General features: G+C 43.1%; 1 long non-coding RNA gene across 1 annotated transcript; it reads left to right on the top strand.

Moving 5' to 3' along the window:
- Positions 1–2367: 2367 nt before the first annotated feature.
- On the top strand, positions 2368–7039 carry LOC127932309 (uncharacterized). The gene is made up of 2 exons (XR_008144788.1): positions 2368–2890; positions 5509–7039. It is a non-coding gene; the product is annotated as an uncharacterized LOC127932309 (long non-coding RNA).
- The last annotated feature ends 8352 nt before the right edge of the window (positions 7040–15391 follow it).

Raw genomic sequence — 15391 nt, 5'->3', positions numbered from 1 at the left:
TTAGGCATGGGTCCCCAGATCCTCAAAACGTTCTACAGCTGCACCATCGAGAGCATCCTGACCGAATGCATCAACACCATGTATGGCAACTGCTCGGCATCTGACCGTAAGGCGCTACAGAGGGTAGTGTGTATGGCCCAGTACATCACTGGGGCCAAGCTTCCTGCAATCCAAGACCTATATAATAGGCGTGTCAGAGGAAAGCCCATAAAATTGTCAGAGACTCCAGTCACTCAAGTCATGGCAAGCAGTACCGGAGCGCCAAGTTTTGGACCAAAAGGTTCCTTAACAGCTTCTACCCCCAAGCCATAAGACTGCTGAACAAGTAATCAAATGGCCACCGGATTATTACATTTAACCCCCCGCCATTTGTTTTGTACACTGCTGCTACTCGCTGTTTATTATCTATGCATAGTCACTTCACCCCTACCTACATGTACAAATTACCTCTAACCTGTACCCCCACACACTGACTTGGTACCGGTACTCCCTGTATATAGCCTCGTTATTGTTGTGTTTTTGGGTTCCTTTTTATAATGTTTTACTTTAGCTTATTTGGTAAATATTTTCTCTTCTTGAACTGCACTGTTGGTTAAGGGATTGTAAGTAAGAATTTCACAGTAAGGTTGTATTTGTACATGTTGTATTCGGCGCATGTGACAAATAAAGTTTTATTTGATTTTGATTTGATATTTACATAAGTATTCAGACTTTTTGCTATGAGACTCGAAATTGAGCTCAGGTCCATCCTGTTTCCATTGTCCGTAGAGCTCCGAAACAGGATTGTGTCGAGCAACAGATCTGGGGAATGGTACCAAAAAATGAATGCCTGCAGCATTGATTGTCCCAAGAACACAGTGGCCTCCATCATTCTTAAATGGAAGAAGTTTGTAACCACCAAGACTCTTCCTAAAGCTGGCCACCCGGCCAAACTGAGCAATCGGGGAAGAAGGAAGGGAGGTGACCAAAAACCCGATGGTCACTCTGACAGAGATCTAGAGTTCCTCTGTGGAGATGGGAGAACCTTCCAGAAGGACACATCACTCCATCACTCCACCAATCAGGCCTTTATGGTAGAGTGGCCAGATGGAAGCCACTCCTCAGTAAAATGCACATGGCAGCCTGCTTGGAGTTTTCCAAAATGTACCTAAAGACTCTCAGACCATGATAAACAAGATTCTCTGGTCAAATGAAACCAAGATTAAACTCTTTGGCCTGAATGCTAAGAGTTACATCTGGAGGAAACCTGGCACCATCCCTACCCTGGAAGCTTGGTAGTGGCAGTATTATGCTGTGGAGATGTTTTTCAGAGGCAGGGACTAGGAGACCAGTCAGGATCGAGGCAAAGATGAACAGCGCAAAGTACAGAGAGATCCTTGTTGAAAATCTGCTCCAGAGCGCTCAGGACAATGACCCTAAGCACACAGCCAAGACAACGCAGGAGTGACTTCAGTACAAGTCTCTGAATGTCTTTGAGTGGCCCAGCCAGAGCCTGGACTTGAACCGAATCGAACATCTCTGGAGAGAACAGAAAAATACTCTTCAGCGACGCTCCCCATCCATCCTGACAGAGCTTGAGAGGATCTACAGAGAAGAATTGGAGAAACTCCCCAAATACAGGTATGCCATGCTTGTAGCGACATAACCAAGAAGACTCGAGACTGTAATCGCTGCCAAAGGTGCACTGAGTAAATGGTCTGAACACTTATTTAAATGTGGGGTATTGTGTGTAGATTGATGGGGGGGGGGGGATTTAATACATTTTAGAATAAGGCTGTAACCTAACAACATTTTGAAAAGGTCAAGGGGTCTGAATACTTTCCGAAGGGACTGTATATGCAAATGTCTGTGACCACCCCTTCAAATGAGTGGATTTGGCTATTACAGTCACACCCATTGCTGACAGGTGTGTAAAATTGAGTGCACAGCCATGTAATCTCCTTAGACAAACATTGGTAGTAGAATGGTCTTACTGAAGAGCTCAGTGACTTTCAAAATGGCACCGTCATTGGATGCCACCTTACCATCAAGTCAATTCATAGAATTTCTGCACTGCTAGATGTGCCTCGGTCAACTGTAAGTGCTGTTATTGTGAAGTGAAAATGTCTAGCAACAATGGCTCAGCCGCGATGTGTAGACCACACAAGCTCACAGAAGGGGACCGCTAAGTGTTGCAACACTCACTACTGAGTTCCAAACTGCCTCTGGAAGCAACGTCAGAAAAGCCAAAGATCACCATACGTAATGCCAAGCGTTGGCTGGAGTGGTGTAAAGCTCGCCGCCATTGTACTCTGAAGCAGTGGAAACGCATTCTCTGGAGTGAGGAATCACGCTTCACCATCTGAAACGCTGACTGCGAGCCAGGCCTAATTGCCCAACATCCATACCCGACCTCACTAATGCTCTTGTGGCTGAATGGAAGCAAATCCCCGCAGCAATGTTCCAACATCTAGTGGAATGCCCAGAATATTGGAGGGGGACCAAAGGGGGGACCCATTCCATAGTAATGCCCAAGATTTTGGAATGAAATGTTCGACGAGCAAGTGTCCACATACTTTTGGTAATGTAGTTTATGGGATAGGATGGATTTGTTGCATCCCAAATGGCACCCTATTTACTAGTAGCCTACACTACTTTAGTAGCCTACACTACCAGAGCCCTATAGGTCTTGCCTGGCATTTGGGGCATTCATTCAACGTGTTATTGTGTTGTGACTCTGTTCCAGGGTCATTTTTGATTAGTGGCGGCAGTGGGCCAGACACAGCTTCTCATTGGTGCCTCTGTTCGTGGAAGGGATGCTGGTGGAGGCCGGGACAGAGATCCAGATCATGACATGACTAGGGACCATGGAGGGATGACATGAGTAGTGATGAAAGGGTAGGGGTGAAAGGTATCCATTATAATAAAAACACTGCATGAATCTATACAGACTATTGTTAAAAAAAAGGATAGTCTAAGTATGGAACAACGCTAAGGTTGTCTATCAACTGTAAAAAGTGAACACAATAGAACAAGTTACAACCGAAGTATCTGGTCATCAATTCATTTACACAGCAGCCCCATATCATCACGTAGGCCTACATGCACTTAGAATGTTCTATTTTATTCCATGATATTGTTACAAAACAGATTTGTGTTGGCTGGGATTAGGGCATAGGCATATAAGAGCATCTGCTAGTGTAATGGATGTGAAACGGCTAGCTTAGTTAGTGGTGCGCGCTAAATAGCGTTTCAATCGGTGACGTCACTTGCTCTGAGACCTTGAAGTAGTGGTTCCCCTTGGCTTTTGTGGAGCGATGGGTAACGATGCTTCGTGGGTGACTGTTGTTGATGTGTGCAGAGGGTCCCTGGTTTGTGCCCGGGTATGGGTGAGGGGACGGTCTAAAGTTATACTGTTACACTAGGCTTCTGCTGAGGTAGCAGGCTAGCCTAGTGGTTAGTGTTGGACTAGTACCCGAAAGGTTGCAAGTTCAAATCCCCAAGCTGACAAGGTACAAATCTGTCGCTTTGCCTCTGAACAGGCAGTTAACCCACTTCCTTGGACATCATTCCTTTATCAGCTGTCATTGAAAATATGAATTTGTTCTTAACTGACTTGCCTAGTTAAAAAAAGGCTCAATTAACAAAGTAGGCATGCATAGCTCACAGCCTAATCCTCAAACCAAAGACTGGCCAAGCGTGTTTCTATTTAATTCTAACTACCAAAAAATGTTGTTTAAGTACTGTTTGTGTTTTTGTTTATGCTGAGCACCCCTGCCAGCCTGTAGCGTGTCACAAATGTTTCTCAATTGATTCCTTAAATGGCAGGCCTGGAAATAATAATAATATAACAATAATACATTATTGTTCCTTAGGCTGCCTTGCTTGCTGCTGACTGATTTTAGAGTTAGTATGTTGTAGCCTGTTGGAATGTAGAACGCCAATTAATACAGTACATTTTTTTCTCATCGGCTTTAGAATGTTGTAGTGCAGCCTCTGAATGTCAAATAGACAAACCAAAGATATCCCATATGCATTGTAGTCCCGTCCTCCCCCAGCACTTTACTGCTGGTTTGCAGACTAAAGCGTTGTTATAGATCACTTTATGTAATAAAAAATAACAAGCTCACAAGGTGTTAGGCCTATGCTTTTAGGCATTTTCTTTAACAAATGCCACAATACCCTCAAATACCCCCTGAATTCGAGCCCTGGTTTTAACTTAACATACCAAGCTCTCCACTGACACTGAGATATTTAAGGAGTGTAATGGTGTCTGAAGGAAATGGCTGACAAAGTCTATGGAAGGTAGACTATAATTTCATCTGTCAGGCCTACCTCTTATTTCTTGAATAGGAAGAAATGGGCTCCAACACAAAACCCTTTTGTTGTTAATAGCCTAAAGCAAACTAAACTGCTGCTTCTACATAGTAATTTAGGTTATGTAAATTGCTTGAATATGGCTTAACATGAAGTCAATAACTCTGCTAAATAGGTTCATTACGAGCAACAAAATATATAGTTTTATTAAAATCAATTATATCAGGAGCAAGCTTACCTCTGCTTCTCCTTTTAATCTTCGCGTTCTCAAACTGAAAAGGGCATCAGTAGGCCTCGTCCGTGCGATTATATCATTTTTTTGACAAATCCGTAAGAAGCCTTTGACCCGCCTCTTAAGGGGCCACCTGACACAGCACAGTCATTTGTTATGCAGCACAAAAGGGTTTACATCAGCAAGAGCAGGGCAGGCTGGGGCTCATGATTGGGCACGCCTATCCATTGCAGTGTGTAATGCAGTCTAACCTAGTTTTATATACATCCTTCCAGCAGCTCAAAAACTCAGGAGGGAAGTACATTTTCTAAGAAATATAACTTTGCCCTGTGCTTCTCCTAGCCTACTCTTCATAGAGCCTAGGCTTATAGCATATAGTAGTAGTCTATGGATCATTTTATTGAGACCACAGTAGTGGCACTTGATATTGCGTGCCAAGCAGAGAATCAGGGATGAAGGGCACACATCGAGATACTATAATAAGTCATTAAGTCTCAATCCCTGAGCAATACGATATTGAATCGATTCCAAATTACCTGAACCTCCCCTGGACTAAACAAAAAAAATACTAAAACCTCCTCCTGACTGAAATTGAAAAAGCATGACCCTCCCCCATTTTCCTCAGGGTAACACTGTTTTTAAATGCTATATACAGTGTACTTACAGTGTTTGGGTCATTAAGCTCAATAGGTTAACATAGGAATGGTTTTACTTGCTGTTCTAATTTGACATTTGAAAATGATGGCTGTGCTTCGGCAAAGTGGGTGGGGTTATATCCTTCCTGTTTGGCCCTGTCCGGGGGTGTCCTCGGATGGGGCCACAGTGTCTCCTGACCCCTCCTGTCTCAGCCTCCAGTATTTATGCTGCAGTAGTTTGTGTCGGGGGGCTAGGGTTAGTTTGTTATATCTGGAGTACTTCTCCTGTGTGAATCTAAGTGTGCATTCTCTAATTCTTTCCTTCTCTCTTTCTCTCTCTCGGAGGACCTGAGCCCTAGGACCATGCCCCAGGACTACCTGACATGATGACTCCTTGCTGTCCCCAGTCCACCTGACCGTGCTGCTGTTCCAGTTTCAACTGTTCTGCCTTATTATTATTCGACCATGCTGGTCATTTATGAACATTTGAACATCTTGGCCATGTTCTGTTATAATCTCCATCCGGCACAGCCAGAAGAAGACTGGCCACCCCACATAGCCTGGTTCCTCTCTAGATTTCTTCCTAGGTTTTGGCCTTTCTAGGGAGTTTTTCCTAGCCACCGTGCTTCTACACCTGCATTGCTTGCTGTTTGGGGTTTTAGGCAGGGTTTCTGTACAGCACTTTGAGATATCAGCTGAGGTACGAAGGGCTATATAGATAAATTTGATTTGATACTGTAATCCCATGTGTTTCACAAGGGGGAGCCGTGTGTGATGGTCCAGAAATGCAGTTCAGGAAACTATTGCATGCAGGGAAAAGATTATGCCAAAGTCCTCTCTGCTACGTCGTGTATCTGTCGGGCACACGACTTTGAATGGCACTTATAGTATACTAGTATAATAACTCACCATTGCAGCATAATATGACACGTCAGAGCACATCTTTTATCACAAAGTATTTATTTTTCAAATCTAAACATGAGTAGATAAACAGAAGTTCACATTCCATAATGTCCATACGTGTTGTATGATGCTTTGTGTATGTTGTCCCATTTAAGCCAATTTTGCATTTAATGCACTTTCAGGATCCCATTCATTTAGTTCATTTTCGTTGTCAGTGCTCCAATTATCAGATATGGTTGGGGACCATTTAACGCAATTTGCTCCTAACGTCTGTCTCTCAGCTGAGCTCGTTTTTCTATGTTTAAAATAAGGTAGAGAAGATGAGAGCTGTTAATAGGACTGTAGATTGTTGTTGTTTTTATCTTCTAAAGGCAGGGAAGAGAAAAGCAGTGATACATTTGTATTTAAATGGCAGTGGTGTCAGGTCAGACTGAGTTTTAATTAGAATCCATTAGTCTCCTGTGATATCTCTCTCTCTCTCTCTCTGGTGATAGAGACATTGAAATAAAAAAATACGAAAACTATCTCTTTGAGAAACGTTCAGAGTGAATAACAATACAACTTTTAATTGACTTTGAAGTGTACACAAGTCAAGGGCTGAAATGTTTACTTATTGTGTAACAGGGTGACAATGCAGTGGCCTGTTCTGTGAAGAAAAGGTCCATGGGTTGATTCCAAAGTGGGACATTGACTAGACAGAAATCAGAGGTTATATACTGAACAAAAATATAAATGCAACATGCAACAATTTCAAAGATTTTACTGAGTTACAGTGCATATGAGGAAATCATTCAATTGAAAAAAAAAATGATTAGACCCTAATCTATGGATTTCACATGACTGGGAATACAGATATGCATCTGTTGGTCACAGATACCTTAAAATGTAATGGCCCTCACAATGGGCTTCAGGATCTTGTCATGCTATTTCTGTGTATTCAAATTGCCATCAATAAAATGGACTTGTGTTTGTTGTCTGTAGCTTATGCCTGCCCACACCATAACCCCACAGCCGCCATGAGGCACTCTGTTCACAACGTTGACAGCAGAAAACCGCTTGGACGTACTTCCAAATTCTCTGAAACGATGCTGGAGTTGGCTTATGGTAGAGAAATTAACATTAAATTCTCTGGCAACAGCTCTGGTGGACATTCCTGCAGCCAACATGCCAATTCCATGATTCCTCAACTTGAGACATCTGTGGCTTTATGTTGTGAGACAAAACTGCACATTTAAGAGAGTGACCTTTTATTGTCCACATCACAAGGTGTCACACATTTCAAAATCCCCCAAGGTTAAAAGTCAAGTTTTGTCTCGGAGTTAGAAAGCCTTTTGGAGTTTTGTCAAAGTGACCGACAACTACTATACGTCTTGTGTCACACATTAACTTTCAGGGTTAAAAATCATATTTTGTTTAGTAACTACTAAGCATTTTTAAGTTTAGTCAAATAATAGCAAGTCTTGTTCACTAGCTCTGTCACTTCCACAATCACTGAGGTAAAAAGTAATATTTTTGCGATTTCATGTCAAGCTTCATTGATGAACGTGACCTTAGCCTTTTTAATTAGCAGTGTCATGAAGCCATAACTGCAGTAAACCATACTAAACATGTAATAAATCATTCAAATAGTATCTTCTTAAGGTACCGAAAAGTGGTGTCCAGCAACTGCATCAAGGGAGTCAAGGACATGTACACACCCAGGAAGCAGATGTGTCCCAACAGGGCTCCAAAAGGCTTTTCTCTCTCCACCAGAGAGGGCAAGCTTATCACTGACCTGCACACCAACGTCACCTTCCTGGTGCATCTGGATGAGGTTGGACTGGGCCAAAAGCCGAAATGGTTTCCTAATTGTTCTGCTGCCTAGGAGCCCAAATTGACGCCATTGTATACATTAATGTTATGAGTTGCATTGATTTTTACCTTAAGCCATGGAATGAAAAATCTGTGTTTTGTATTGTTCTGCATTGTTGTAAATGTAGGCCTTGCTTGTGGCGCACAACTCACTCACTGTAGGCCTGTTACTGAGTGAAATATGGATGTGTTGCCCATATGTTTGGCATGGCTGTTTCTCCAGACATAAGCCTGAAATGATTTCCCTGTTATATTATCCCATATATACCAACTCCTGAAAGTTTAATAGCCACTTGCAACATAGCATCACCCACACACAGCTACAGACCCCGAGCCCCGAGCTGAGAGACCTTAGAGAGATGCACCCTGGAGACCCTGTTATAGAGTGATAAACTGAGAGTAGCCTCCTTCTAGGGCCAGGGCCTTGCCTCGCTCCCCTCACTCCCATTGTTCAACCACCTCACATTACATTCAGGTGGAAAAAGTGTGGTAGTGCACTGCTCGGTGTGGCGGTGCTTATCCCCCTGTACTGCAGCTAAGAAGTAAGTGTCTCTCCCACAAGGTCTCTCCTGGGCCCAGCAGTCATATTACAGTGTGATGAGTTGAGGAAATGAGGGTCTATTTATTTCATTACGAGAGGATTCCTCTGATGGAGGGGAAGGGGGAATGAAAGAGAGAGAGAGGTGGGGCAGTGTTATGCATTTGGAAAATCCTTCATTCCCGTTGAATTCAGACTTTAATTTATATTCATGAAGCCCGAGATGGCAGTATTTCTTGGGGAGAGCAAATGGGCCTAAATATTTAATGTGTGGTACTGCTACTTGAGGTAGTAAACATGGCTGTTCAGAAAAAGAAAACAAAAGGAAGGAGAGGGAAGTGGAAGAATGTTTGATGTTTTGAGGGAGGATCTGCACTGTCATATGTCAAGTGACCTTGTGTTAACCTTGGATTACGTAATATGCAGGGATTAATTATTGTAGATTGGCACTGTTGGTGGTAGACTTTGTCTGAATATCGCATAAATAGAACATGTCTCAGACTTGCTGTATTCCATAGAGTCCCTCCAAAAGTCTTCAAAAATGTTTCTAATTTGTGGAAATCTTGATTGTGGATTTGTCAACTACATCATAGTACTGAGTCATCATATTGTCCAGATGTACTGTACATTAGCTACCTTATAGCATGTCATGTGTACACCGAATCGAACCAAAAGTGCAAATTCGTCCATCTAGCTCTCCAGGCAGGCTCAATCAAACGCTCAAAGCATTTGAAAGAAAGCTAAAACTATTTGAATCCAGGTATGATACACCATCAGCACGACAGCACTGACATCACACCATTTACACAAATGGTTCTCAACTGGTTTTGCCTGGGGACCAAAATTTGACAATGACAATTGAGTCGCGACCCAATATTATGGACTGTTGATTATTCAATTTTGTAATGTTGTATTGCAGCTGCCTTCTTGGACAGGCTTCACTTGCAAAATAGACTCTGTCTCACGGGTCTGCTATTATGGTATCAAAGAAAGTAATTACACAGTCATACTAACGGAGGAAACATTTATTATAAATTCAATGTGTAATGCGTTATCAGACTCAGAACATGACATCAAAACCAGTCCAATAATGTTAATGAACAGTAACACATACCGGTTTTTAAAATAGAGAAAACAGCAATCATCAATTACCATGTGAATAGTTTCAGAACCTTAAATAAAGTTAAATAAAGGTTAAATAAAATAAACACCCTTAAAAGTATTTTAAAGGTGTACGTTTTTAACCAGTTAAATAACATGTAATATGAATGTCAGAATTACTTAACAATATGTCACACCCTGACCATAGTTTGCTTTGTATGTTTCTATGTTTTGTTTGGTCAGGGTGTGATCTGAGTGGGCATTCTATGTTGTATGTCTAGTTCGGCCAGATATGGTTCTCAATCAGAGGCAGGTGTTAGTCGTTGTCTCTGATTGGGAACCATATTTAGGTAGCCTGTTTTGTCGTTGTGGGTGGTGGGTGATTGCCTATGTTAGTTGCTTGTGTCAGCACATTTCATATATAGCTTCACGGTCGTTGTTCATTTATTGTTTACTTCGTGTTTTCGTCATCCATTAAAATGATGCATTCACCGCTTCTTACGACGATCGTGGGACAAGAACTCATTAAACTGTTTATTTATTGTGTGTGTGTGCGCGTGTTCGCGTGCTTGGCCTACCAGTGGGAAAGCTGGGGTGTTTTTCAGTTTGAAATCTGGGGTGATGGTTGACAGGACAACTCGAAGGTCCCTCCTCGCTTGAATTGACACATTGAGCGAATTCAGGTGATCAAAAATATCTGCCAGGTAGGCAACATGTGAGCCATTACTCACAATCGAAATCGTTGGCCAGAGATCACTTGTTTTCTGGAAGAAACACAGCAATCTCCACTTGAAGCTCATAAAAGCAACCCAACACTTTACCCCTGGAAAGGCAGTGGACCTTTGCATGATAAAGCACCTGCTGGTGCTCGCTCCCCACATCCCTGCAGAAGTCCTGGAAACACCTGATTTTTGTAGAACTTTTTTTGATATAGTTGACACACTTGATCACATCCTGCAGAGTGGCGTGGAGCTCAGGCACCATGTCCTTCGCTGCCAATGCCTCCCTGTGTAGGAAGCAGTTGGTGGTCTCTCCAGGATACGCTTTACCTCTCCGAAGTGCTTTCCCGTCATGGCAGTGGTCACACCGATGCATCCATCTCAGACCAGTTCCACGGAGACCAGGTGCATAGCGATTGTGTTAAAGACAGCTTCTTCAATGGCGGTGGTGGGCAAATCAGCACTAAAAAGGAACTGCTCCTCGAAGTTATTATCCCACACGTGTCTAGCTTAGACCACTTGAATTGCATGGTTAGCCACATCTGTGGATTCATCAAGCTGCGGTGCTTATTGGCCATTTTCACTGATGAGCTCTGATGTCTGGCGTGTTATGCCCTCAGACATGTCCTGGACTTGGGTGCTTGGTGTCCAGATTTTCATTTTGGAGGGTTTCATGCTCTCATTAGCTAACAGCTCGTTGCATAGGACATCTACACTTACCCAGCCTGTCTTCAATATATGTAAAACCATATTTGATGAAATCGGGTTCGTATTTTTTTCTTCTTGACAGGGACACTCCAAGTCTGAACGTAGCAAGCCATTTCAACACTGCTGACGCAGTGCAATAATTGGTGTAGCGCCTGTGTGTAGCGGTAACGTTGAGAACGTAAGCAACAATATGGGGTGATGCCGTATCCTTTCAAAAAAATATATTAAATGTTTTATATTCTTGCAAAAGTCCCACAACCCCTTAAAATCCTCCCCCGACCCCATGACACCTAAGGTGAGAATCCCTGGTTTACACCATCCTTAGTGTGTTGACATTCACCTTAACCAGAATACATGACACTGCTGTCCAGACCATGACGCTTACCTTATTATGTGTTTTGGATTTGGTGGCCCTCAGAGTCACACACGTAGCCACGGGCACAAAGCGTGACATCTAGCCAGCAGGCCAGCATCAGTCTCATGCTGATTAGCTAGTGATCCCAGGACACCTCGATAGAGAACTGGAATTGTCCAGAAAGTGTCAACAGTGGACACAAACAAAAGCCTGAGAGACACCTTTACCACCGAAGACCTAACCCATTCCGAATTACATTTTGTCAAAGGATTGTGGGCCATTACAGTTCCACACAATAGCCACCACTGTTATCTCTTTTCTTCCATTTTATTCTACTTTTCTTTTATTTTAGCTTATTCATAGTTTATCATTTTCTGGGTATAATTGTGAGAAATATACCCCCAGAAGCCTTTTCCCAAACAAAGCCAACCTTCCCGTGTTTTCACACTCTGCTGCACTTGAAAAGAAGCTAAACAGATAGAGAATAAGCAGAGATAGATAGAGACACATGGTAATCGGTTTTACATTTGGCTATAGTTGTGTTTGTTGCTGGACCGGAGCCCCCTTGTGCTAATGCAGTGTCACAAATAAAGATCCCAACTGCATTGCATTACAATGTGCCACGAGGAGGCTGGGAGTTAGTTGTGCTTGCTCGCAGGGTACGGGCGGGATAAGTCGGGAGAGTTCAGTCGCTGCAGCAACTGGAGCCCCCCAAAACATGTGTGTGTGTGTGTGTGTGTGTGTGGTGATCCTAGGGAAGTGCCAGATGTAACCCCCCTGAGTAGACCTGCTGCAGATACTGTAGAGACAGAGTACTCACACACAAACACACACAGAGAGAGTGACATGCACACCTCATTAGCAGTAACAGGAAAACACACTGCTCTCACGGTGGGGTAGAATATGATGCAACCCCAATGTTGGGTTGGTGATGACTGCTTGTGTCTGTGTGGGAATGTAGTCCAGCAGTCTGTTGACTAGTGTACCTGCCACCCTACTGTCTCTTGATTACTACACTGCTTCGACATCCCTGTGGCTCTCTCTCTCCATCACACACACACACCACAGGAACCAGTACCTCAGAACCTTCACCACTTAGATCACTTAGATCACAATTTCAAAAATGATATGTATTTAAGTCTAGACGAAACACAAGTACAAGCATCTGGCTGGGCTCTCAAATACAATGGAATTGTGTTTTTTATTTATTTATTTATGATGATGTTTGAGACTCTTTATCTTTCTTCATCTGTGGTCCTTACTTGAGACTACAGTTTTCCAGGGGGACTAAATGAGAACCAACATCCAACTGGACTTCGGAGATGGCACGGCAGTCTCCTGCTCCAACCTGAGCTGGATCGAAGAGGGGATCAGACATGTTTACAAGACGGCTGGGATATTCCGTTTCTCACCCTTGGCCGGAGAATACCCTGGGATTTGATTCCACCACCTTGTATCTCCATGTTACATGTGCATCACCTCTATACATTCATCTATTGTGTCAGGGCTATTCAATTCCAACCATTGAGGACTGAAGTACTTTTGGTTTTATTTTCTACTGTACCTGGTAAATAATTGGTCAGTTACTGTGACGTTGGACATTGATTGGGCACAGTGGTCGAACACCTGGTGACCCTGGTCTGAATCAGTCCCTGATTGGAGGGAAAGGATGGAAAACAACAGTGCTGTGGTTCTCAAGGATTATAATTAAATATCTCTGCCTCATATTTTTCTGTAAATTACCACCTTACTAAGTATACAGCTGTGTTCAATGGAGCCAGATAAAGGCAAAGTACCATAATGCTTTCAACATAGTACAGCACATTGATGCTCTCTCTCTTTTCATCTTGTAATGAACAAGCCAGCCAAATGTCAAGTAAATAATAGCGACAAAAATAACATGCTTATGTCTAAAAGGCTTCAGGAATTATTCAGCTCTTTGAGGTGCAGTGTTTGAATTGCCCCCTCGGCTCTTGATTTGAACAGGGAGGCTTTCGTCAACTAGTGAAGGTGCCATTTTGTGGTCATTTACAGCGGAGAGAGAATGCAGGTGATGCTTTTAGCGCTGGCCAAGCACATGCACACACACTATCACACACACACACACACAACACATAGGCACATACACATCTGTATAGACATGGGAAAGGGACACACAAACACACACACGCATGCGTTTGAAAGCTATAAGAGTTAACAGAAGCTCAGAGTTTTTTACTGTTAAAATACCGTGTTATATCTCTCCGCTATATGAACCTTCACCACTTAGATCACGGTAATGCCACGTACACCCACGTCAGCTCCCATTAAGGTCTCAGCATGTCAGACAACCGTATTACACACAAGGTGTCACGTCAAAAACATGATAACGCCAATGTGTTTTAAGTCGAGAATAAATCTTGTTCTTCATCCAAATTCCATCAAAACATTATGACAGTTATGATAATTGTTGATTAAGATTTCATTCACCTTCCCTTTTTAGCTAAAGTAGTCATTTTGAAAAGAAGATCCCACAGCACTACCCCAGTGATAATGATAAGTGAAACTGGCAAGCGCAGTGTCACACCCTGATCTGTTTCACCGGTCTTTGTGCTTGTCTCCACCCCCCTCCAGGTATCTGTGTTATCTGTTTGTCTGTTGCCAGTTCATCTCGTCTCTACCAGCATTTTTTCCTGTACTTCTTTATTGTTAGTTCCTGTTTTCTAGTTCTCCTGTTTTTTGACCATTCTGCCTGACTTGACCCTGAGACTGCCTTCCGTTCTGTACCTTACGGACTCTGCCCTAGATTACTGGCGTTGACCTGTCGTTTGCCTGCCCACTGTTTTGTAAATAAACATTTGTTATTTCAAGCTGTCTGCATCCAGGTCTTATCCTGAGCTCTGATAGTACAAACTGGCCCTGACTGACCCAGCAGCCTCAGGCCAGCTCTGCCTTTATTTAACAAATTATTATTTTCAATGACGGCCAAGGAACAGTGGGTTAACTGCCTGCTCAGGGGCAGAACGACAGATTTGTACCTTGTCAGCTTGGGGTTTTTGAACTTGCAACCTTCCAGTTACTAGTCCAACGCTCTAACCACAAGGCTACCCTGCCGCTTTGTCTATTTCTGTTTTGGTTAGTGATTATTGTCTTATTTCACTGTAGAGCCTCCAGCCCTGCTAAACATGCCTTAGCAAGCCCTTTTGTTCCACCTTCCACACATAAGGTGACCTCACCTGGTTTAAATGGTGTCTCTAGAGACAAAACCTCTCTCGTCGTCACTCAATGCCTAGGTTTACCTCCAATGTATTCACATTCTACCATACCCTTGTTTGTACATTAAGCCTTGAATCCATGCTTTCCACCTGGCTACCACTTCCCCGGTCAACAGTGCTGTACCCCCCCTCCCCCACAACAACATGCCCCACAGCAATTTCACAGCAATTTCTCCTCCACCCAAATCCAGATAGCTGATGTTCTGAAAGGGTTGCAAAATGTGGACCCCTGCAGATCAGCTGGGACAGACAATCTGGACCCTCTATTTCTATAATTATTATAGAACTAGAGGGTCCAATAATTATAATAATTAATTGTTGCAACCCCTATTACTAGCCTGTTCAACATCTCTTTCGTATCATCTGAGATCCACAAAGATTGAAAAGCTGCCATGGTAATCCCCGTCTTCCAATGGGAAACACTCTAGAACCCAAACTGTTAAAGTACTATATCCATCCTACACAGCCTTTCACGGGCCTTGAAAAGCCAAGTTAACAAAACAGATGAACGACCATTTCGAATCCCACCGTACCTTCTCTGCTATGCAATCTGGTTTCAAAGCTGGTCATTGGTGTACATCAGCCACGCTCAAGGTCCTAAACGATATCATAACCGCCATCGATAAAAGACAATACTGTGCAGCCGTATTAATCAACCTGGCCAAGGCTTTCGACTGTCAATCACCACATTCATATCGGCAGACTCAACAGCCTTGGTTTCTCAAATGACTGCCTCGCCTGGTTCTCCAACTACTTCTCAGACAGAGTTCAGTGTGTCAAATCGGAGAACCTGTTGTCC

This window comes from Oncorhynchus keta, chromosome 10, assembly GCF_023373465.1.
Source record: "Oncorhynchus keta strain PuntledgeMale-10-30-2019 chromosome 10, Oket_V2, whole genome shotgun sequence".
In the NCBI taxonomy this organism is placed as follows: Eukaryota; Metazoa; Chordata; class Actinopteri; order Salmoniformes; family Salmonidae; genus Oncorhynchus; species Oncorhynchus keta.
The sequence above is the reverse complement of the archived record's forward strand: the minus strand, read 5'-3'. Positions and strand labels throughout refer to the sequence as shown.